At 47.6% G+C, this 13,361-nt stretch overlaps 1 protein-coding gene across 1 annotated transcript in view; it reads right to left on the bottom strand.

Moving 5' to 3' along the window:
• palld (palladin, cytoskeletal associated protein) overlaps positions 1 to 12,817 on the bottom strand; it is a 291,644-nt gene extending 278,827 nt beyond the window's left edge. Inside the window, exon 1 of the mRNA XM_080189490.1 lies at positions 12,523 to 12,817. The gene's annotated coding sequence lies outside the window, so the exon portion shown is untranslated. The remainder of the gene's footprint in view (positions 1 to 12,522) is intronic.
• Between the last annotated feature and the right edge of the window lie 544 nt (positions 12,818 to 13,361).

Raw genomic sequence — 13,361 nt, forward strand, 5'->3', positions numbered from 1 at the left:
GGAGGCTGATTGAAACCATTCACCGCAGACTTTAACGTCTCCATCACGGCTTGTTTTTTTTTCCTACCCTTCTCACTCTCAAAAAAGGATTCTCCCCAGCTGCCTCCACGTCCCCCCTCAACCTCTAGCTGTTCCAGAATTATTTGTCCGCTGATTTCCATTATCTCCTTTCATCGCATGTTTTTGACCTATTTTGAACTGTAACTTGGTGCTCCTACGTGCGGAGAGTGCTTCCTGGTCTACAGCTAGTGGCAGCAAGGCTCATCCTGTTAGTTTATTCAATTCATAAAACCAAAGACAGAGGGGCAGAAGTAGGCCATTCGGCCCATCGAGTCTGCTCCACCATTCAATGAGATCATGACTGATGATTCTCAATTCCACTTTCCTGCCTTATCCCCATAACCCATAGCGTGGGCAGCAGGGTGGCACAGTGGGTTAGCACTGCTGCTTCACAGCTCCAGGGTCCTGGGTTCGATTCCCAGCTCGGGTCACTGTCTGTGTGGAGTTTGCACATTGTCCTCGTGTCTGCGTGGGTTTCCTCCGGGTGCTCCGGTTTCCTCCCACAGTCCAAAGATGTGCGGGTTAGGTTGATTGGCCATGTTAAGAAATTGCCCCTTAGTGGCCAGAGATGCGTAGGTTAGAGGGATGAGTGGGTATAATATGTAGGGATATGGGGGGGGTCAAGGGCCTGGGTGGGATTGTGTTCGGTGCAGACTCGATGGGCTGAAGGGCCTCTTTCTGTACTGTGGGGTTCTATGATTCTATGAGAGATTTACCAGGATGCTACTGGGACTTGATGGTTTGAGTTATCAGGAGAGGCTGGATAGACTGGGACTTTTTTCTCTGGAGCGTAGGGGGCTGAGGGGTGATCTTATAGAGGTCTATAAAATAATGAGGGGCACAGATCAGCTGGATAGTCTGTATCTTTTCCCAAAGGTAGGGGAGTCTAAAACTAGAGGGCATAGGTTTAAGGTGAGAGGGGAGAGGGACAAAATGATCCAGAGGGGCAATTTTTTCACACAGAGGGTGGTGAGTGTCTGGAACAAGCTGCCAGAGGTAGCAGTAGAGGCGGGTACAATATTGTCTTTTAAAAAGCATTTAGACAGTTACATGGGTATGATGGGTAAAGAGTGATATGGACCAAATGCGGGCAATTGGGACTAGTTTAGAGTTTAAAAAAAAGGATGGCATGGACAAGTTGGGCCGAAGGGCCTGTTTCCATGCTGTAAACCCCTATAACTCCTAATTCCCTTACTGAACACACTTAACGGCCCAGCCTCTACAATCCTCTGCGGCAAAGAATTCCACAGATTCACTACCCTCAGAGAAAAGATTCCTCCTCACCTCAGTTGAAATGGGTGACTCCCTCACTCTGATATTATGCCCTCTGGACCGGGACTCTCCCACAAGGGGAAATAGCTTCTCAGCATTGACCCTGCCAAGGATCCGATATGTCTCAATAAGATTGCCTCTCATTCTTCTAAACTCCAGTGAGCACAGATCCAACCTACTCAACCTCACCTCGTAAGAAAATCCTGGGATTGACCGAGTGGACCTTCTCTGGACTCCCTTATGTTGATGATAAGAAATACCCTGACTACTATAAGAGGAGTTCTCTCCAATGTCCTGGAAAATATTTATCTCCCTACCAACATCACAATCCAGGAATCGTTTTGTTCTCATGAGCTACTTGGATGCATTTCAGTTGGAAAATTAGAAATGAGTTTGCATTGATATAGCGCCTTTCACAACCTCAGGACATCCTAACGTACATCACAGCCGATTGTACAGTGCTAGGGAACAGAAGGAGGCCATTCAGCCCATAATGCATCTCCCCTCTCTTTTTAAGAACTATCTAGTTAGTTGGACTCCCATAAGACATAGGAGCAGAATTAGGCCATTCGGCCCATCGAGTCTGCTCCGCCATTCAATCATGGCTGATATTTTTTCTCATCCCCATTCTCTGCCTTTTCCCCATAATCCCTGATCCCCTTATTAATCAAGAACCTATCTATCTCTGTCTTAAAGACACTCAGTGACCTGGCCTCCACAGCCTTCTGCTGCAAAGAGTTCCACAGATTCACCGCTCTCTGGCTGAAGAAATTCCTTGGCCCAGCTGTTTCCCCAGATTCCCACAAATACTTCCGCCTCCAAGGATTTGGCTGATTTCCAATGCCATAAAACTGGTTCTAAACCAAAAGAAATGCGTACCCTTGCCGTCTAGTCACTGTTACGATGTAGGAAACAAAGCAGCCATGTAGAGTACTGGTTTCCTTATGTAAGGAAGGACGTAGATGTGTTGTTAGAAGCAGTTTGGAGAAGGTTTACTGGACAGTTATCTGGAATGGTTATTTGAACAGAGATAGTATGCAAGGGTACTGGCAAGATAAAGTTATCACGGTCCCAGATGACCATAGGCTGCTCACCCCTTTGAGGGGGAGAGTGGACTGGTGGCAATTTAACCTGAGGGTCACCACACCTCAGGTGAGGGACAAGGTTGAGAAGGAGGGGGCCTTACTGAATCGAGAAAAAAGTCCCAGTCTATCCAGCCTCTCCTTATAACTCAGTAGCATCCTGGTAAATCTCTAGGGGTTATGGAGATAAGGAGAGAAAGTGGAATAGAGGATCATGGGTCGTGATCTCATTGAATGGTGGAGCAGACTCGATGGGCCGAATGGTCTACTTCTGCCCCTCCGTCTTATGAATTATGGTTTTATGAATTAAATAAATTAACAGGATGAGCCTTGCTGCCACTAGCTATAGACCAGGAAGCAGTCTCCACGAATAGGAGGACCCAGGTTACAGTTCAAAATAGGTCAGAAACATGCTGGTAGGGGAATTGAACCCACGCTGTTGGAGTCACTCTGCATCACTATCCAGCCAACTGATATAAACTGACTCAGCTATTGCCTGCAAGGGCAGAATGGCCTCCTCCTGCTCCATAACATTTCTGGTAATTCTGTGTGGCCTTATGAAAAAAGTTTGTAAAGGTTAGGCTCGTGTCCCCTGGAGTTCCGAAGAGTAAGAAGCCACTTGGTTGAAACAAGATCCTGAAGGCTCTTGACAAGGTGGATGTGGAGAGGATGTTCCCACTTGTGGGAGAATCTAAGATTAGGGGTCACTGTTTAAAAGTAAAGGGTCACCCATTTAAGAATGAGATGGAGGGAACTTTCTTCTCTCAGAGGGTTGTGTCTCTGGAACGCTGTTCCTCAGAAGGCAGTGGAAGCAAAGACTTTGGATATTGTTAAGACAGAGCGAGATAGACTCTTGATTTACAAGGGGGTGAAAGGTTATCACGGGCGGACGGGAATGTGGGGTTGAGATTACAAACAGATCATCCACGATCTTAATTAAAAGCAGAGCAGGCTTGAGGGGCTGAATGGCCTCCTCCTTATCTGTCTGTAGCCAATTTGAACAGTGTCAAGCGACAAGGAAGTAAGTGACCAGGTAAACAGAGGGATAACTATTGGCCAGGACATCAGGGAGTTCCCCTTTAAGTGGTATCAGGGTATTTTTAGCATCCACTGAGGAGCGAAGGTGGTACCTATCGGATTAAACACATTCTCATTACATTAGCTGATGTCTCTGGTCGATGGTCTTACATAGGAACAGGAGGAGCCTTTCAATCTTTTTATTTCCTCCACGGTTCAATGAGATCAAAGCTGGTATATGACCCAACTCTATATACCTGCCTTGCCTCGCCCCCCTCATATCCTCTAATATTTCAACTAACCTGTCAACCTCAGTTTTAACATTAACTGAATCAAATCAATACACAAGAATTGAACATAGAAGTAAAGAAGTAATGCTTCAGTTATACAGGGCATTGCTCAGACCACGTAACGTGCACAGTGTTGGTCTCCATGGTGGCACAGTGGTTAGCACTACTCTCTCATAGCACCACGCAACCGGGTTTAATTCCGGCCATCGTCCGTGCAGAGTCTGCATGTTCTCCCCGTGTCTGCGCAGGTTGCCTCTGAGTGCTCCAGTTTTCTCCCACAGTCCGAAAGACATGCTGGTTTTGGGCATTGGCTGTGCTAAATTCTCCCTCAGTGTACCCGAACAGGCACTGGTGTGTGGCGACTAGGAGATTTTCACAGTAACTTCATTGTAGCGTTAATGTAAGCCTTACTTGTGACACTAATGAATAAACTTTAATGGCTCCTCCTTTGGGACAGTGTCTACTCATATCTGATTTATACACCTCTGATGAGGGGCGGGATTATCTGACGGCGCTCACATGCAATGCGGAAAAATCCCGCTCGAGGTCAACGGACCTTCGCGTGGCTGGTGTCCTTCCCGCTATGATTCCCATTACGGGCAGGACGGGAAGGTTCCACCCGTGGTCTTCTGGAATAGTTTACGATGTGAAAGGTGCTACAGGCAAGTTGATGATTTGTGGTTTTAAGCAGCGGAAAGTGGAGGCCAAAGCATCGCCTGCTGGAAACGCGAGGAGAATTCTCACAATGCTGCAAACACAGATGGGAACATAAGCACTCCTACCCTGGGCTCAGGTCAATGACTGACTGTTCCTGATAATGGAAAGCGCCTACGGCTCTTTTCAGAAAGCATCCGATAAAAAATTCAGGAGTATTATCAGTGGTACAACGGTTTTGTGCGATTGGCATGGTAATCCGGATTTGCTGTTTATCCAGAGGGAACCATCCTGCAAGTTCTCCAACCCAACTGCAAATGATCACAGACAGCCATAAGATATAGAGGCATAATTAGGCCATTTGGCCCATCTAGTCTGCTCCGCCATTCAATCATAGCTGCTATGATTCTCATCCCCCTTCTCCTGCCTTCTCCCCATAATCCTTGATCCCCTTATTAATCAAGAATCTATCTATCTCTTTCTTAAAGACACTCAATGATCTGGTCTCCACAGCCTTCTGTGGCAATGAGTTCCACAGATTCATAACATAATAAGAACATAAGAAATAGGAGCAGGAGTAGGCCATCTAGCCCTTCGAGCCTGCCCCGCCATTCAATAAGATCATGGCTGATCTGTCGTGGCTCAGTTCCACTTTCCCGCTCTCTCCCCATAACCCTTACCCTCTGGCTCAAGAAATTCCTCCTCATCTCAGCTTGAAAGGAGCGCCCCTTCACTCTGAGGTTCTAGTGTCTCTCACTAGTGGAAACATTTCTCTCGACATCCACTCTATCCAGGTCTCTCAGTATCCTGTAAGTTTCAGTAAGATCCCCCCCTCATCCTTCTAAACTCCATCGAGTATCAACCCAGAGCCCTCAATCGTTCCACATATAACAAACCCTTCATTCCCGGGATCATTCCTGTGAACCTCCTCTGGACCCTCTCCAAGGCCAGCACATTCTTCCTTAGATACGGGGCCCAAAACTGCTCACAATTCTCCAAATGGGCTCTGACCAGACCCTTATACAGCCTCAGCAGTACATCCCTGCTCTTGCATTCTAGCCCTCTAGAAATGAATGCTAATATTAAATTTTCCTTCCAAACTGCCGACTGAACCTGCAAGTTAACCTTAAGAGAATCCTGAACCAGAACTCCCAAGTCCCTTTGTGCTTCAGATTTCTGAAGCCTTTCTCCATTTAGAAAATAGTCTATGCATCTAATCTTCCTACCAAAGTGCACAACTTTCCCACATGCTCATGCTGTTTCACCAGGCCATCACCTGAATCTCACCATTGAAATTTAGCCACATTGACTGTTTCGCTTTCCCCTGATTAACATGGTATAGGAAATGGGAACAGGCCACTCGGCCCAGCTAGTTGGTGCCAGCTAGCTCCATGAATGTCTTCCCATTTCATTCCCTTCTATTCTCTTCCCTTTTGACTTATTTCAAAAGAAGATTAGATAAGAATCCAGAGGGGTCCCATTCGCAGGGCTATGGGGAAAGGACCGGCTAAATTGCTCTTGTAGGGAGCTAGCATAGATGTGATGGGCCGATACGCCTCTTTCTATGCTATAACCAGTCTATAATGCTTTCTCTGAAGACCCTCCATGCCACTCACCTCCTCTTGGTATCGGGTTCCATTTTCTCAGACGGTGGCACAGTGGTTAGCACTGCTGCCTCGCAGCCCCAGGGACCTGGGTTCAATTCCGGCCTCGGGTCACTGTCTGTGTGGAGTTTGCACATTCTCTCCGGTTCCCTCCCACACTCCAAAGAGGTGCAGGTCAGCTGGATTGGCCAGGCTAAATTGCCACAGTGTCAGGGGGATTAGCAGGGTAAATATGCGGGGTTACGGGAATAGGGGAATGGGTGGGATTGCGGTCAGTGCAGGATTGATGGGCTGAATGGCCTCCTCCTGCACTGTAGAGGTTCTATGATCCTCACCACACCAAAAGCTCCTTCGAAATTCTCCATCTGATTTCTCAGTGACCATCTCATGAAGTCACACCGCGTCTGGGCGACGGCTGGAAAATTCAGTGCAGCGGAATTTCCAATCCGCGAGCTCAAAGTAGGATCCCAGGCAAGTCCCGCAGCGAGGCGTGGGGAACGAGTTCCGTGGCATCTTGGGCGAGGCGATGGGATGGAGATCAGCTTGCGGGCTCGAGGATGCCAGGGTTGTGGTGCGGTCGCAGCGAACGCAATGGCCAAAACGCTCAGGGTCCGTCGATACGCAGGATGCGCTTGCAGGAAATTCAGAGTCCGACTCATTTAAACAGAGGGACCAAAAGGAATTCAAATCGAATGGGTAACCCCTCTGTTGCAACGCAGGCCACATCACACCATATTCAGCAACAGCAAGAGATGGCTGAAGGCGTTCAGGGCCCTGACAATATTCCAGCAAAAATACTGAACACGTGTGCTCCAGAACTGCCGTGCCCCTAGCCAAGCTCTTCCAGAACAGTTACAACACTAGCATCCACCCGGCATAAAGTTCAGAGCCATTCGCGACTCCTCAGACACTGAAGTGGTCCATGTCCAAATGCAGCAAGACCTCAGCAATATCCAGGCTTGGGCCTACGAGCGACGAGTAAAATTCACACCACGTATGTTCCGGGCAATGACCATCTCCAACAACACGAGCTGATCTAACAATCGTCACTTGACATCCAAAGGCATTAATATCACTGAATCCCCCACTACCCTGGGGGTTACCTGAACTGGACTAACCATATAAACGCTGTGGCTACAAAATCAGGTCATTGACTAGGAATTCTGCGATGAGTAACTCACTTCCTGGCTTCCCAAAGCCTGTCCACCATTTACAAATCTCAAGTCAGGAGTGTGATGGAATACTCCCCTAGATGGGTGCAGCTCCAACAACACTTAAGAAGCTTGACACCATCCAGAACAAAGCAGCTTACTTGATTGGCATCCCATCACTCCCTCCACCACTGGTACATAATTTGTGTATCATATACAAGATGCGTGGCAAGAACTCACCAAGGCTCCTTAGGCAGCACCTACAAACCCACAGCCCCTACCATCTAGGAGATATCTGGAAACAGCATCAACCAGATGCTGTTTCCCTTCAAGCCACTCACCATCCTAACTTGGAAATATATCACTGTTTCTTCACTGGCTCAAAATCTTGAAACTCCCTCCCTAACAGCATGGTGGGTGTACCTCCACCACAAGGACTGCAGCGATTCAGAAAGGCAGCTCACCACCACCTTCCCAAGGACAACTAGGGATGGGCAATAAATGCTGGCCCAGCCAGCGATGCCCATGAACCATGAAATAATTTTTTAAAAGCTTATACCCCGTCTCTCACTTCACATCAGCCGATCCGTATTCCTGTGTCTATCGGGTTTCCTTGCATTTTGTAACTCACTTCCCAAGTTCCATGTTCTAAACACTCTGAGGTTGAAAAGATTTCTCCTGAATTCCCGATTGGATATTTAATACCTTAAACATTGCTCTCTCATTCAATTATAACCTTCTCCATTCCTCCCCTAACAAACCCTCTCCTAATCATTGAATCTCTGGTAGATCACCTCTCATCCCTCTCGTTTCTCCAGCCCCAGGTCTGTCGATCTTTCCAAATAGCTGAACTCAGTTCAGGAATCAGAGAAGTTAGAAGCAGGAGTAGGCCATTCAGCCCTTCGAGCCTCCTCCACAATTCATTTTGCTCATGGCTGACCTTAACTCTGGACTCTCCCACCACTGGGAACATTCTTTCTGAATCTACCCTGTCTAACCCTGTTAGAATTCTATAAGTTTCTATGAGATTCCCTCTCACTCTTCTAAACTCCAGTGAATATAATCCTAACCAACTTAATCTCTCCTCATATGACAGACCTGCCATCCCAGGAATCAGCCTGGTAAACCTTCCCTCTATAACAAGGACATTCTTTCTCAGATAAGGACACCAAAACTGCACACAATACTCCAGGTGTGACCTCACCAACGCCCTGTACAATTGCAGCAAAACATCCCTATCCCTAAACTCAAATATTCTTGTTAAGAAGGCCAACATAACATTTGCCTTCTTTACTGCCTGCTGTACCTGCGTTCAAGTGAATCTCCTTTGCACTTTTTCCAGTGACTCAGTGTACCTCTATATAAACCAGAACCCTTCACAGTCCTGACTAACTATCACCCCCCTTTGGGATTTCACTGGTTTTCAATGAACCATTTTGCACTCGAGTGATTTATGTTAAATGCAAGGTGGTGTAGAAAACATGGCTGGGGTTTTCCAGCCCTGACGGGCTTCGGTGCAGGCGGGATTGGAAAAGTTGGAGAGCGATTTTTTGAAATTAATTTGTGGGACATGGGCGTCGCTCTGGCTGGGCCAGCACTTATTGCTCATCTCTAGTTGCCCTTGGAGGGCAGTTGCGAGTCAACCACATTGCTGTGGCCCTGGAGTTGGTTGCCCAGAGCACTAGCTGAGTTTCTGGATTAATAATCTTGCGATAATACCACTTGGGCATCGCCTCCCTAAATCAATCCCCAACTGACCTGTAAAGGCTGGCTGAATTTCCTTGTTATGTTAACACCGGTGTTATCGGGGGGGGGAATCCCACCCCAAAGGTTTACAGCACAGATTGAAGCCATTCGGCCTGTCGTATCTGCAACCCTCCCCACCCCCCTGCTTGAGCAACCCAAAGCTAATCCTGTTGTTTTCCCTGTTTTGAATCTTTATCCACATTTTCCTCAATGTGTGCTCTGGAATCCTCCTCGATTTCTCTCTGTGGTAAACCATTCCCGGATGCCAGCAACCCACAGGGTAACAAATCTTCTCCTAACCTTCCAGATTGCTCTCCTCTTTGAAATGAGAGGCTTCCAGAGCAAATATCTTCTCCTTTCCTCATCAAACCTCCCATTGCTTTGTTTAAAAGTTTATTCATTTAAATCTCTTTCTTCCAGTGGAGATTTGTTCATTTAAATCTCCTTTTTCCTTTCATCATAAGTTCGTAAGATATAGGAGCAGAATTAGGCCATTCAGCCTATCAAGTGTATTCTGCCATTTGATCATGGCTGATATGCTCCTCGTCCCCATTTTCCTGCCTCCTTCACTTCAACCCATTACCAATTAAATATCTGTCCAACCCCTCCTTAAACTGACTCACTGACCCAGCATCCACTGCCCAGCATTCCACCAATTCACAGCCCTTTGGGAGAAGTAGTTTCTCCTCAACTCTGTTTTAAATTTGCTCCCCCTTATCCTAAGACTATGATCCCTTGTCCTAGAATGTCCCACAAGAGGAAGCTCCGCTCCACGTCTACTTTATCCATACTGATTATCATCTCAATTTGACCGTCCCTCATTCTTCCAAATTCTGGAGAGTATAGCCCTAAACTGTTCAATCTCTCTACATATGTCAAACCCCTCATCTCTGGAATCAATCTAGTGAACCTCCTCTGAGCTGCCTCCAATGTCACTACGTCTTTTCTCAAATAGGGGAACCAAATCTGTGCACAATACTCCACATGCTGTCTCACCAATGCCTTGTAAAATTGCAACAGTACTTTCTTACCTCCATATTTTATTCCTCCAGCTATAAATGCCAACATTCCATTAAATGTAAAAGCGTTTGCCAAGTTCACCAAAGACATTTGTAAACCTGGTAATTCACTGAGCACTTTAAAAAGGCCACCTTTTTCCCCTTGAGGGGAGCGCACGCTGAACTTTTGATGCATTCCCCACGGACGTCGCTCTCGTCCTGACTGCTGCCCTCCACTGAGTGACAGCTACAGCCTGCGATGCCTGGGTGAACCCTGCCAACATCAGGTCTACCACAGGACATCCTAGTCTGCTTGCCAGAGAAAGGGAGGAAATCCTTGCAGTCAATAGCATAGCGCGGGCTGAAGCCATTCGCCCCACCTTTCTGTGTGCCACCTTTCTCAAGGAGTGATCGGGTTCGTCCCGCTGGCTGGCTCTTTTCCACAATGTCCAGCACCCGTCACAATCTCAGGATTCCACAACGCTTTACAGCCAGTGGAACACTTTTAAAATGGACTCATTGTTATCAACAACCTTAGATCCGTAGAATCCCTACAGTGCGGAAGGAGGCCATTCGGCCCACTGAGTGTGCACCGACTCTCTGAAAGGTAATCTTACCCAGGCCAACCAACCCCCACCGCCTCCTCACCCTATCCCCATGTTAGGATGACCCTAACCCCATGCATTTACCTTGGCCGATCCACCTAACCTGCACAACTTTGGACACTAAGGAACAATTTAGCATGGCCAATCCATCTAAGAACATAAGAAATAGGAGCAGGAGTAGGCCATCAAGCCCTTCGAGCCTGCCCCGCCATTCAATAAGATCATGGCTGATCTGAAGTGGATCAGTTCCACTTTCCTGCTTTCTCCCCATAACCCTTAATTCCCTCGTCTATCAGAAACCTATCTACCCGTGACTTAAATATATTCAGCGAATATATCTAACCCGAACATCTTTCAGACTGTGAGAGAGGAAACCGGAGCACCCGGAGGAAACCCACGCAGGCACGGGGAGAACATGCAGACTCCACGCAGACAGTGACCCAAGCTGGGACTCGAACCCAGGTCCCTGGCGCTGGGAGGCAACAGGGATAACCACTGTGCCAACAAGATAACAATCAGTTAATCTGTTTTTGATCACTGGCGGTGATTTGTGGAATAAATATTGGTGGAGATGACTGGGGTGGGGCAGGAGGAGGAAATACACCAATCTTCTCCAGAACTGAGAGTGCAGTCAGGGCCTTTTAGTGGTTTAGTGGCTCACCTGACAGTGCAGCACTCCCTCGGTCCTGTGCTGGGAGTGTCAGGCTGGAGTCTGGGACCGAGCCCAGGGCTCCTGAACCAACAGGCTTCCAGCAATCAGGGGTTACCTTATCCGCCGGTCCACATTTCCCCTCGGAACAGAGCCAGCGGCATTTGTTGTAGATGAGAACAGCACCAATAATAAATATTAATAAACCATTTACACAGGCAATAAGCTGCAGAAGCAGATGGTTTGCTCCCTGTTAAAATATCAGTGGGTGATGAGGAGACTTTCAGCTGTGGTGAAGAGAATTCAGAGCTTACTGAGCTGTAATCATAGAATCACTGGGCAAAGGAGGAGGCCATTTGGCCCATCATATGTGTGTGCTGGCTCTCTCTCTCTCTCTCTCTCAAAGAGCTATCCAATTTGAGCCGCTGCCCCCACATGCCATTCTCACCCCTCAAAATCTCATAGCGAGCGAGCTTTATGGCACTAACTCCGTTTTGTACAGGGTGGCACGATGGTTAGCACTGCTGCCTCACAGCGCCAGGGGACCCGGGTTCGATTCCCGGCTTGGGTAGACTGTGCACGTCCTCCCCCTGGGTTTGCTCCGGGCGCTCCGGTTTCCTCCCACAGTCCGGAAGACCTGCTGGTTCGGTGAATTGGCCGCGCTGAGTCCTCCCTCGGTTTACCCGAGCAGGCAACTCAGGGATTTTCACAGCGACTTCATTGGCGTGTTAATGTAAGCCTACTTGTCACACTAGTAAATAAACTTTAGAAGTAAATCTAAATCTTACAGCCTGAACTGCTGGGTTTAGTCACACGAAAGTTCACGCTTGGTGGGCGTACCTGAGACCCTGTAGAACGGGCAGAGGTTAAATCATACAAAAATAATTACTAATACTGTCGCAATCAGGGAAACTGTAATCACTGGTAACAGAAAGTGTTTCGAGAAATTTATCTTCCAGATTTAAGCATTAACTTTACTTTTCTCAGCCCTTAAACTGAATTCTCTTTTAGATTTTACAATGTATAGCATTCTTTGCCCTCTGTGCTGTGAGTTCTAATAAATCTCTAAGTTGTCTCCTGAAATAATGTAGCCTTTTGGCACAGATATGTGAACTGAATCAATTAAAATAAAGATTGAGAAGGACTCTTTCCCCCGCAAATCCCTTTAAAAACTACAGATCCAGCACCCTTTGTAGTTGTATTTAGGCTACGTCCGCCCAAGTGGTTATTATTAAGGCACTTGAATCCACACCGGAGGGCGTCTATCGAAAGTGGAAAGTGACTAGCACCAGCAAATCGATACGCCGTCAGGCCAGAACGAGCTGGAACAGTACAAATCCCTCGCAGCCGAACAGGGGAAAGGGGCCGTTCGCCTCTCTGATGCATTCACTCACCCACATCTCCAGGTGTCCTGAATCTACGCAAACAGCAGCCAGGCTCTCCTCTCCCCCTCGCTCTCCTCGGTTTAACTTTGCACCGCAAGTTTGCAAACACAGCGATTTGGGGGAAACCAAAAGAAAGAAAAGAAAGGAAGGCAGAGAAAGGAAGGCAGCTTTAAGAGCTGGGGGGAGTTTTTAATCTGACACAGAGTGGTCTAAAAGCTCCAGAGACGTGCCACTTGTTTGAAAGAACAAAGCTTTGTGAAAGAGAGAGGGAGAGAGAGAGAGAGAGAGAGAGAAAAAAGAGAGAGAGAGGAAGGACTGGGTTTAAATTTCCTGGCTAAAGACCAGCTGTCGATATTAACTGAGTCAATCGTGGGTGGGGGAGAGGGAGGGGGAGAGGGACGGAGAGAGGGAGGGAGGGGATAGCCTGTATCTAAAAATAATATTAGCTAAATGTCTGAATGATAAGCCCTGTGGTTTTGCCAGGATCTCATGAGGGTTCAGAGGCTTTTTTTTGTCATTGCTTAAGGAGGGCCTTCTGCCTAGACTGCAAATTAAGATTCTCCACTCCTTGACAACACCCAGCACTGCCTGGAAACACCTCCAGGAGAGCTCCAGATATCTTCCCTGCAACTAACCAGCCCGCACCCCCTCCCTCCCAGCTACCCTCTGTCTGCGGAGGCAACAGAGCTGTTGAGGCGTGAGCAGAGATTGAGTCAATGACCAAACAGAGAATGGCATAAGACATAGGAGCAGAATTAGGCCACTCGGCCCATCGAGTCTGGTCTGTCATTCAGTCATTGGTGACATTTCTCTCATCCCCATTCTCCTGCCTTTTCCCCAGGACATCT

This window comes from Carcharhinus amblyrhynchos, chromosome 5, assembly GCF_965287045.1.
Source record: "Carcharhinus amblyrhynchos chromosome 5, sCarAmb.v2.hapA, whole genome shotgun sequence".
Classification (NCBI taxonomy): domain Eukaryota; kingdom Metazoa; phylum Chordata; class Chondrichthyes; order Carcharhiniformes; family Carcharhinidae; genus Carcharhinus; species Carcharhinus amblyrhynchos.